General features: G+C 36.8%; 1 non-coding gene across 1 annotated transcript; it reads right to left on the bottom strand.

Annotated features, from left to right (window-relative positions):
* Nucleotides 1-9,838: 9,838 nt before the first annotated feature.
* TRNAF-GAA (transfer RNA phenylalanine (anticodon GAA)) lies at nucleotides 9,839-9,911 on the bottom strand. The gene has a single exon. It is a non-coding gene; the product is annotated as a tRNA-Phe (tRNA).
* Between the last annotated feature and the right edge of the window lie 278 nt (nucleotides 9,912-10,189).

The following is a 10,189-nucleotide window of genomic DNA, read 5'->3' as shown; positions in this document are numbered from 1 at the left end:
GGAGAACTAATTAAAAAGATTTTATTTTGATTTTCCCATCCTCATGGCCTTTCTATCTTTCTAATCTAATTTGAAATTGGATTCAAAAGAAAGCGGTTAGAATTTACTTCCTGCATACATACTTCTCTAGAAGCGCATACAATAATGCGTGGTAAAGGCGGAAAAATAGTATATTCAATCAAAATCAAAGGGCAAATTATCTTACCTACTATAGATCCCCTACTACCCTCTTAGACTTTAAAAGGCGATATACCACCCAAAGAAAGGGTATGAAAATGCCGGGTGGAGTTAGCTTTTCGACGAAGACCTGTCCCGTGCAGCGAAGCCCTGTTAGTAAGACCCCCCGCAATAATGGATTATAGAAGAATATTATTCCAAATACTCCTCTGGACGCATATAGTAGCATTGCGATTCCGAATCTTTTTTATTTATGAATATGAACAGAAAAAATTCATTGTATCGTTGGGTCGGAGCGGAGGTTTGGTCCAGAAAAATTAGAAACAAAACGTCTACTCTACCGCATTGAAGTCTATAGCGCTGTATTTCCACGAAAGTATAATTCTTACCATCAGGATACGATCCTTTCTTTTGAACTAAACGTCTCTACGATGGGTCCAGGTTCTATGTCCAATCCCAAATCAAGGATTTCTCGCTCTTGATCGGAGTCATAAACTAAAAAAAAACTACCTTTTTATCCTTTTTCTCAAGGTTATAGAAAACTTCCTTATCTAGTTCTAGCATTTTGAAAAAAAAAAAATGCTTCTTTTTTTACACACAGTTCGAGTCACTTGTTGACTCACGATTACGCCTGTTAAAAGTTTCAAACGTCCTCTTTTTTGAAATTGAAAGAGAGTCCTATAAAAAGGTCTAACTTCCAAACTATGTCTTTTTTCATTCATTCTCCTTTAGTTTTTTTCTCTATCTAGAAGTGGAATAGAATAACCCGGTTGAAGGGTAATGATCATACGTCTGTAATGCATTGTATGGCCCAGAATAGGTCCTATTCTTCTACCTTTTCCAGGTAGTCGATGGCTATTCACAGCTACCACCTTAACACCAAAGAAGAGTTCGACCCAATGCTTTATTTCTGTCTTAGTGAATCCCGATTCGACATTAAAAGTATATTGATTCTTTCCCAATAAACGAAGACTTTTTTCTGTAAATACTGCGTATTTGATTCCATTATCATTATCATATGATAATACTATATTTTATTATTTTATTATTTTATTTGTATTTCTTTATTGTATTATACCTTAATATATATATTCTAGATATATAGAATAGACGAATCTCAATTTGTCAAGTCTCATGATCATATCATGATCTATTTTTATTCGGCTCAATCTTTTTTTTCTAAAAAAGATTGAGCCGAGTTTAATTGCAATCAATTAGAAGAATAAAGAAGAATTACTGCATTTCATAACTGATTTTTTTCTCTTTTTATTTCGTTTCTTTTTTATTTATACCTTCTTTATCTTTAGTTTTATCTAGTTAATCAATAGTATCTACCGGCTCGAACTCGAATTTGATCGCCTTCCATACTTCACAAGCTGCGGCTAGTTCAGGACTCCATTTGCAAGCTGCTCGGATAATTTCATTACCTTCGCGAGCAAGATCGCGCCCTTCGTTACGAGCTTGTACACAGGCTTCTAAAGCCACTCGATTAGCTGCTGCACCAGGTGCATTTCCCCAAGGATGTCCTAAAGTTCCTCCACCAAATTGTAATACAGAATCGTCCCCAAAGATTTCGGTCAGAGCTGGCATATGCCAAACATGAATACCACCTGAAGCTACCGGTATAACACCTGGCATGGATACCCAGTCCTGAGTGAAAAAGATACCGCGAGCACGATCTTTTTCAATAAAATCATCGCGCAATAAATCAACAAAACCTAAAGTCATTTCGCGTTCCCCTTCTAACTTACCTACTACTGTACCGGAGTGGATATGATCTCCCCCAGACATACGCAATGCTTTAGCTAATACACGGAAATGCATACCATGATTTTTCTGTCTATCAATAACTGCATGCATTGCACGGTGAATGTGAAGAAGTAGGCCATTGTCGCGGCAATAATGAGCCAAAGTAGTATTTGCGGTGAATCCCCCAGTTAAGTAGTCATGCATTACAATAGGAACCCCTAATTCTCTTGCAAATACAGCTCTCTTAATCATTTCTTCACATGTACCCGCAGTCGCATTCAAGTAATGCCCCTTGATTTCACCGGTTTCGGCCTGTGATTTATAAATAGCTTCGGCACAAAAGACAAAACGGTCTCTCCAGCGCATAAATGGTTGTGAGTTTACGTTTTCATCATCTTTGGTAAAATCAAGTCCACCACGTAGACACTCATAACACGCTCTACCATAATTTTTTGCGGATAATCCCAATTTTGGTTTAATAGTACATCCCAATAAAGGACGACCGTACTTGTTCAACTTATCTCTTTCAACTTGGATACCATGAGGCGGGCCTTGGAAAGTTTTTGAATAAGTAGGGGGAATTCGTAGATCCTCCAAACGTAGAGCACGTAGGGCTTTGAAACCAAATACGTTACCTACAATGGAAGTAAACATGTTAGTAACGGAACCCTCTTCAAATAGGTCTAATGGATAAGCTACATAACAGATCCATTGGTTGTCTTCCCCAGCAACAGGCTCGATGTGATAGCATCGTCCTTTGTAACGATCAAGACTGGTAAGTCCATCAGTCCAAACAGTTGTCCATGTACCAGTAGAAGATTCGGCAGCTACTGCAGCCCCTGCTTCTTCGGGCGGAACCCCAGGCTGAGGACTTACTCGGAATGCTGCCAAGATATCAGTATCCTTAGTTTCATACTCTGGGGTGTAGTAAGTCAATTTATAATCTTTAACACCAGCTTGAAATCCAACACCTGCTTTAGTTTCTGTTTGTGGTGACATAAGTCCCTCCCTATAACTCTTGAATTAAGAATTCTCACAATAACAGGGTCTACTCGATGTTAATTAGGCGTAAATGAAACTTTAGCAAAAATCTCGTAAAACAAAAAGGATATTCAATTAATATAATATCAACTCATTAAAGAAAATTGAGGGCATGCTTAGGTTAATGAATATGTTTCATTCATATATAATGCGTACACCCTGTGTATGTTCTATCCTATAGGAATTCCAATATAGGAATTCGATAGGAATTGAGTTGTTGTTATGGTAAGTTAACACGGTTCGTTATTAAACCATGGATTTGATTTACCAAATCCATAATTATTGTATACTCTTTGATAGATATAGCGCAACCCAAATTAATTCCTAATCCTTATTTTACAAGTTCTTAATAGTTCTCTTTTCTTATTTTGAATGCAAATACCTAACTAAATACTAATAAAATTCTTTGTTGACAGCAATCTATGCTTCACAGTAGTATATATTTTGTATATCGAAGTCCTAGATAGGAAAGTAGAGTAGGCACAGATCCTCCACAAAAGGCAAAATGTATATGAAAAAAAAGATTGATTGAACTTTCCAATGGACTCATTCCATGAGTAAACGATTGAATGGGATTCGCTTGGGCAACGAAATCAAGTCCTGGTCCCCTTTTCTCTCTTATTGAATTAACTAATTCATTTCCTTTTTACTTTTGGATTTTTTTTGATTTGATTTGGCATTATTCAACAATAAAAAAAGAAAAATTTCGACAAATTCCTTTTTTTTAATTATGTGATAATTATGAGAACCAATCCTACTACTTCTCCTCCCGGGGTTTCCACAATTGAAGAAAAAAGTACAGGTCGTATCGATCAAATTATTGGACCCGTGCTGGATGTCACTTTTCCCCCAGGCAAGTTACCTTATATTTATAACGCTTTGGTAGTCCAGAGTAGAGACACTGCCGATAAGCAAATTAATGTGACTTGTGAGGTACAACAATTATTAGGAAATAATCGAGTTAGAGCTGTAGCTATGAGTGCTACGGACGGGTTGATGAGAGGAATGGAAGTGATTGACACGGGAGCTCCTCTCAGTGTTCCGGTCGGTGGAGCTACTCTCGGACGAATTTTCAACGTTCTTGGGGAGCCTGTTGACAATTTGGGTCCTGTAGATAGTAGTGCAACGTTCCCTATTCATAGATCTGCGCCTGCCTTTATCGAGTTAGATACGAAATTATCCATCTTTGAAACAGGTATTAAGGTCGTCGATCTTTTAGCTCCTTATCGACGTGGAGGAAAAATAGGACTATTTGGGGGGGCTGGAGTAGGTAAAACAGTACTGATCATGGAATTAATCAATAACATTGCTAAAGCTCATGGGGGCGTATCCGTATTCGGTGGAGTAGGGGAACGGACTCGTGAAGGAAATGATCTTTATATGGAAATGAAGGAATCCGGAGTAATTAATGAAAAAAATATTGAGGAATCAAAGGTAGCTCTAGTCTATGGCCAAATGAATGAACCACCGGGAGCTCGTATGAGAGTTGGTTTAACTGCCCTAACTATGGCGGAATATTTCCGAGATGTTAATAAGCAAGACGTGCTTTTATTTATCGATAATATCTTTCGTTTTGTTCAAGCAGGATCAGAGGTATCCGCTTTATTAGGGAGAATGCCCTCCGCAGTGGGTTATCAACCTACTCTTAGTACAGAAATGGGTTCTTTGCAAGAAAGAATTGCTTCTACTAAAAAGGGATCTATAACTTCGATTCAAGCAGTTTATGTACCTGCAGACGATTTGACCGACCCTGCCCCTGCCACAACATTTGCACATTTGGATGCTACTACCGTACTTTCCAGAGGATTAGCTTCCAAGGGTATTTATCCAGCAGTAGATCCTTTAGATTCAACCTCGACTATGTTACAGCCTCGGATCGTTGGCAACGAACATTATGAAACTGCGCAAAGAGTTAAGGAAACTTTACAACGTTACAAAGAACTTCAGGACATTATCGCAATTCTTGGCTTGGATGAATTATCGGAAGAGGATCGTTTAACTGTAGCAAGAGCAAGAAAAATTGAGCGTTTCTTATCACAACCGTTCTTTGTGGCAGAAGTTTTTACTGGTTCTCCAGGAAAGTATGTTGCTCTTGCGGAAACTATTAGGGGATTTCAACTAATCCTTTCCGGAGAATTAGACGGCCTACCTGAACAGGCTTTTTATTTGGTGGGTAACATCGATGAAGCTAGCACGAAAGCTATAACCTTAGAAGAGGAGAACAAATCGAAGAAATGAAATTAAATCTTTATGTACTGACTCCTAAGCGAATTATTTGGGATTGTGAAGTGAAAGAAATCATTTTATCCACTAATAGTGGCCAAATTGGCGTATTACCAAACCACGCCCCCATTAACACAGCAGTAGATATGGGTCCTTTGAGAATACGCCTCCTCAACGACCAATGGTTAACAGCGATTCTGTGGAGCGGTTTTGCGAGAATAGTTAATAATGAGATCATCATTTTAGGAAATGATGCGGAACTGGGTAGTGATATTGATCCGGAAGAAGCTCAAAAGGCACTTGAAATAGCCGAAGCTAACTTGAGTAAAGCTGAGGGTACGAAAGATTTGGTTGAAGCGAAGCTCGCTCTCAGACGAGCTAGGATACGAATCGAGGCTGTCAATTGGATTCCCCCATCCAATTGAAGACAATCCAGTGGTTTATAGTTGATACAAAGAAAAAGGGAAGAGGGGTAGAAAAAGTTATTAGATAGCGAAGCGAAGTAAGTCCAATGCTATCTAGTAATTTTTCTACCTACTTACCTACTATTGGATTTGAACCAATGACTCCCGCCGTATGAAAGCAATACTCTAACCACTGAGTTAAGTAGGCAATTTATCACCACAAAGGAAGACCCATTACTTCGATCGATTATATATTGAATCCCTTTTCTAAGCAATACCGCTCTGTTATTGGTCTGTTATATACTAAATACTAAACTAAATACTAAACAGATACAGATCAAAGGGGTATCCTCTGGCATTAGAAAATATTCATCTTGACAAGAAATTATCTATATGTTAAGATATCTCTGATAAGGGCTATAGCTCAGTTCGGTAGAGCAACTCGTTTACACGTGCGCCAATGCTTTTCAAAGGAGCTTATTATGCAATGAACATAATCGATCTTATTGCAAAATCAATGTCTTACTTCATAGATTCGAGAGAATAGGAGAACAGTAGCCTGACAAACAGTCGGTTCAGTCCGATTCAGGTGCCAATTCAGGTGCCTAATCAAATAGAACCCTTATGGATTTGCTAGTTGATAAGGTAAATATCCAGCCCACTAAATGCTAGGCGTAATGAGGATAAGGGCCTCCAAAAAACTTCTTTTCGTTCTATGAACTTTAAGGTGTATGAAGTCTCATAGTTAACTCTTGCAGTGGAACGATAGAGACTCCATTTCACTTAGGTTGATTTAATTTAGACCGGAGGCAGACCTAAGTCAAGGTAATCCTCCTTTGAAACACTTTGGTATTGCTCCTAGATAGATCATAATACAAAAAATCAATCAGAGCACAGGGAGCCATCTCATTATCTTTCCGTAAAGAAAAACTATGGTGGACTAACTGATCTTTAAATCAGTTTATGAAAGAGCCCAATGCAAAAAAATGCATGTTGGGTCTTTGAAACAGTTCAAATCATTTCGATAATAATCCGTTTGATCTGTTTTACCGAGAAGGTCTACGGTTCGAATCCGTATAGCCCTAATATGCCCTTTTTTAGATTTTAGGATCTCTATCCTATGTTTTCTTTAGTTTAGTATAGTTTTCATTTTCTCATTAGTATTTGTTTATAGACTGGATAGGCGCCTGCGACATAGAATAGAGATAAAAGCATTACCAAAGGCTCATTCATCGAAAATCAAAATCATACAGACAGGAAAAGAAAAACGAATTTCTATCAAATCAATAGAAGAAAGGATCCTTTCCCTGATTTGAATCCCGTCCTCCTTCAAATAGGATATCTCTAGACTTCCCTATAATAACTGCAATGATTTTATCCATTTTGCGAATTCCTACTTTGTTTTAAGTATATTTATTACTTTGTTTATAGATACATTATGTAAATTGATCAACTTTAAATAGAAAAAATAAAGTAAAGAGTAAATAAGAAAACAGAATATTCTGTCTCATAGTTCTGAAATAGAGTTCTTTATTTTTATTTTATAGTATTACTTCTCATTAATTATACTGCATAGATTAGTCCTACTATCTTAATTAGGTTCTAATTTAGTAGTATTCTCATTTTTATTTAATAGTCTCTTATTATTTTATTATTAAATATTAAATAAAGGATAGAGCTATTCTTTTTTCTAGAGATTCTAGAGAAAGCGAGACAAAGTGAAACGAGAAAGTTTTCTTTATATAAGAATTAGATCTACATACACCATATCTAAATAGAATGGAAATCCAAAAGAAAGGGAGTTGGGATTCCATTGGATGAATCTTTAAAGAAGATGCAGCACAGAGGAAACAAAGGCTAAACTTAAACTAAGCGCTTTTGTTTGAACAAAAAAGATTCTTGTTTCACCGAGGAAAAGAGAGAAGTTCTGGATAAATTGACAATGCTGAATTGAATTGACTAATTTAAGTTCCGCCTATTCCACATTAATGGGAGTACATTATGTTTCTGCTTCACGAATATGATATTTTTTGGACATTTCTAATAATAGCAAGCCTTATTCCTATTTTGGCATTTTCGATTTCAGGACTTTTAGCCCCGGTTAGTGAAGGACCAGAGAAGCTTTCTAGTTATGAATCGGGTATAGAACCCATGGGAGGGGCTTGGGTACAATTCCGAATACGCTATTATATGTTTGCGCTCGTTTTTGTTGTTTTTGATGTGGAAACCGTCTTTCTATACCCTTGGGCAATGAGTTTCGACGTATTGGGTGTATCCGTTTTTATCGAAGCTTTGATTTTCGTGCTTATCTTAGTTGTTGGTTTAGTTTATGCATGGCGAAAAGGAGCCTTGGAATGGTCTTAACTGAATATTTAGACAAAAAAAAAGAAGGAAAAGATTCTATTGAGACAGTTATGAATTTGATTGAGTTTCCCTTACTTGACCAAACAAGTTCCAATTCTGTTATTTCAACTACACCAAATGATCTTTCGAATTGGTCAAGACTCTCCAGTTTATGGCCCCTTCTATACGGTACCAGTTGTTGTTTCATTGAATTTGCTTCATTAATAGGCTCACGATTCGACTTTGATCGTTATGGATTGGTACCAAGATCAAGTCCTAGGCAAGCAGACCTAATTTTAACAGCCGGTACGGTAACAATGAAAATGGCTCCCTCTTTAGTGAGATTATACGAGCAAATGCCTGAACCAAAATACGTCATTGCTATGGGAGCCTGTACTATTACAGGGGGAATGTTCAGTACGGATTCCTATAGTACTGTTCGGGGAGTTGATAAGTTAATTCCTGTGGATGTCTACTTGCCGGGCTGCCCACCTAAACCGGAGGCAGTTATAGATGCCCTAACAAAACTTCGTAAGAAGATATCGCGAGAAATAGTTGAGGATCAAACTCTATCTCAAAATAAAAATAGATGTTTTACTACCAGTCACAAGCTTTATGTTAGGCGCAGTACTCATACAGGAACTTATGAGCAAGAATTGCTCTATCAATCACCATCTACATTAGATATATCTTCTGAAACTTTTTTCAAATCCAAAAGTTCAGTACCTTCCTACAAATTAGTGAATTAGGAGAGGGGCTCTTTTGTGTAGAAAAATAAAAAGCAGGGCAATCTTTCAAACTTGCATCCGAAATGTGAAATATTTATACAAAGAGGGAGAGATGAAGACAATGCAGCAGGGTTGGTTATCTAATTGGCTAGTCAAACATGAGGTGGTTCATAGATCTTTGGGCTTTGATCACCGAGGAATAGAGACTTTACAAATAAAAGCAGGGGATTGGGATTCCATTGCTGTCATTTTATATGTATATGGTTACAATTATTTACGCTCCCAATGTGCTTATGATGTAGCACCCGGTGGATCTTTAGCTAGCGTGTATCATCTTACGAGAATACAATATGGTATAGATAATCCAGAAGAAGTCTGCATAAAAGTCTTTGCCCAAAAGGATAATCCTAGAATTCCGTCTGTCTTCTGGATTTGGAGAAGTGCCGATTTTCAAGAACGCGAATCTTATGATATGGTGGGAATCTCTTATGATAATCATCCGCGCCTTAAACGTATCCTAATGCCTGAAAGTTGGATAGGCTGGCCCTTACGTAAGGATTATATAACCCCCAATTTTTATGAAATACAAGATGCTCATTGAATGATAAGAAATTCATGCTCACTTATACAACACAACTCCAGATTTTATTCAAGTCAAGGAATATTTTTAGGTTCTTTTCCTAGATGAAACGGAATACCTATTTATAATTAATTCCTAATTATACAAAAGCATTCCAGATAGACTGAGCAAAAAAAGGGTTTCATTTGGATTCCCCTATTTTGAAAATCGCATATTAATTTCCTTCATATGAACAGAAAAATAGGATGACTCAAAGAAGTTCTCTACCAGGAACTTTGTACCGCGCACATTACTTAGCACAACTAGGAAAATAAGATAAGATAAAGATAAGCAAGACTAAAAAAATATTCGTCGGAATAGCGGAATACAAAATTAAGAAACGCAAAAAAATAAAGGGGAATCTCACCCCCTTCTTTATCATAAAGAAAAGATATATTTTAAAACTTCTTTAAAAAGAAAAAGAAGTGCCTCTATATTTATATTATAGATTTATCCACTTAGATGAATAAATATTATTAATGAATATGTATCACAATCCATCTCGAGGTATTTGGATCAATACCTATTCGGTGGATCTTTTTTTTTTTTTTCTCTGCCAGGAACCAGATTTGAACTGGTGACACGAGGATTTTCAGTCCTCTGCTCTACCAACTGAGCTATCCTGACCTTTTCTTGTGCATCATCCTAGTAGAGTATTTGTATCTATGTCAATTAAAAGGACTAAAAATTAATTAAAGTATTTCAAATTTTAAATTTGAAAATGGGGGGGGTAGTCCTATGCATTGTGCATGGTTTACTTAAATAAAACTTAAAAATAGAGTGAATAACCAAGATTTCTTGCCGATACTCTAATAAAAAAGAAATCTATTCAATGAATAGGATAAGATCCATTGAGTTCTCTTCGCATTCCTTTGTGAAAGAGTAGAATGAGAAAGCTAATGAAT

Source organism: Triticum urartu, unplaced genomic scaffold (genome assembly GCF_056163025.1).
Source record: "Triticum urartu cultivar PI428250 unplaced genomic scaffold, HENAU_Tu73 scaffold2, whole genome shotgun sequence".
NCBI classification, from domain to species: Eukaryota; Viridiplantae; Streptophyta; class Magnoliopsida; order Poales; family Poaceae; genus Triticum; species Triticum urartu.
This window is presented reverse-complemented; position numbering and strand designations above follow the sequence as displayed.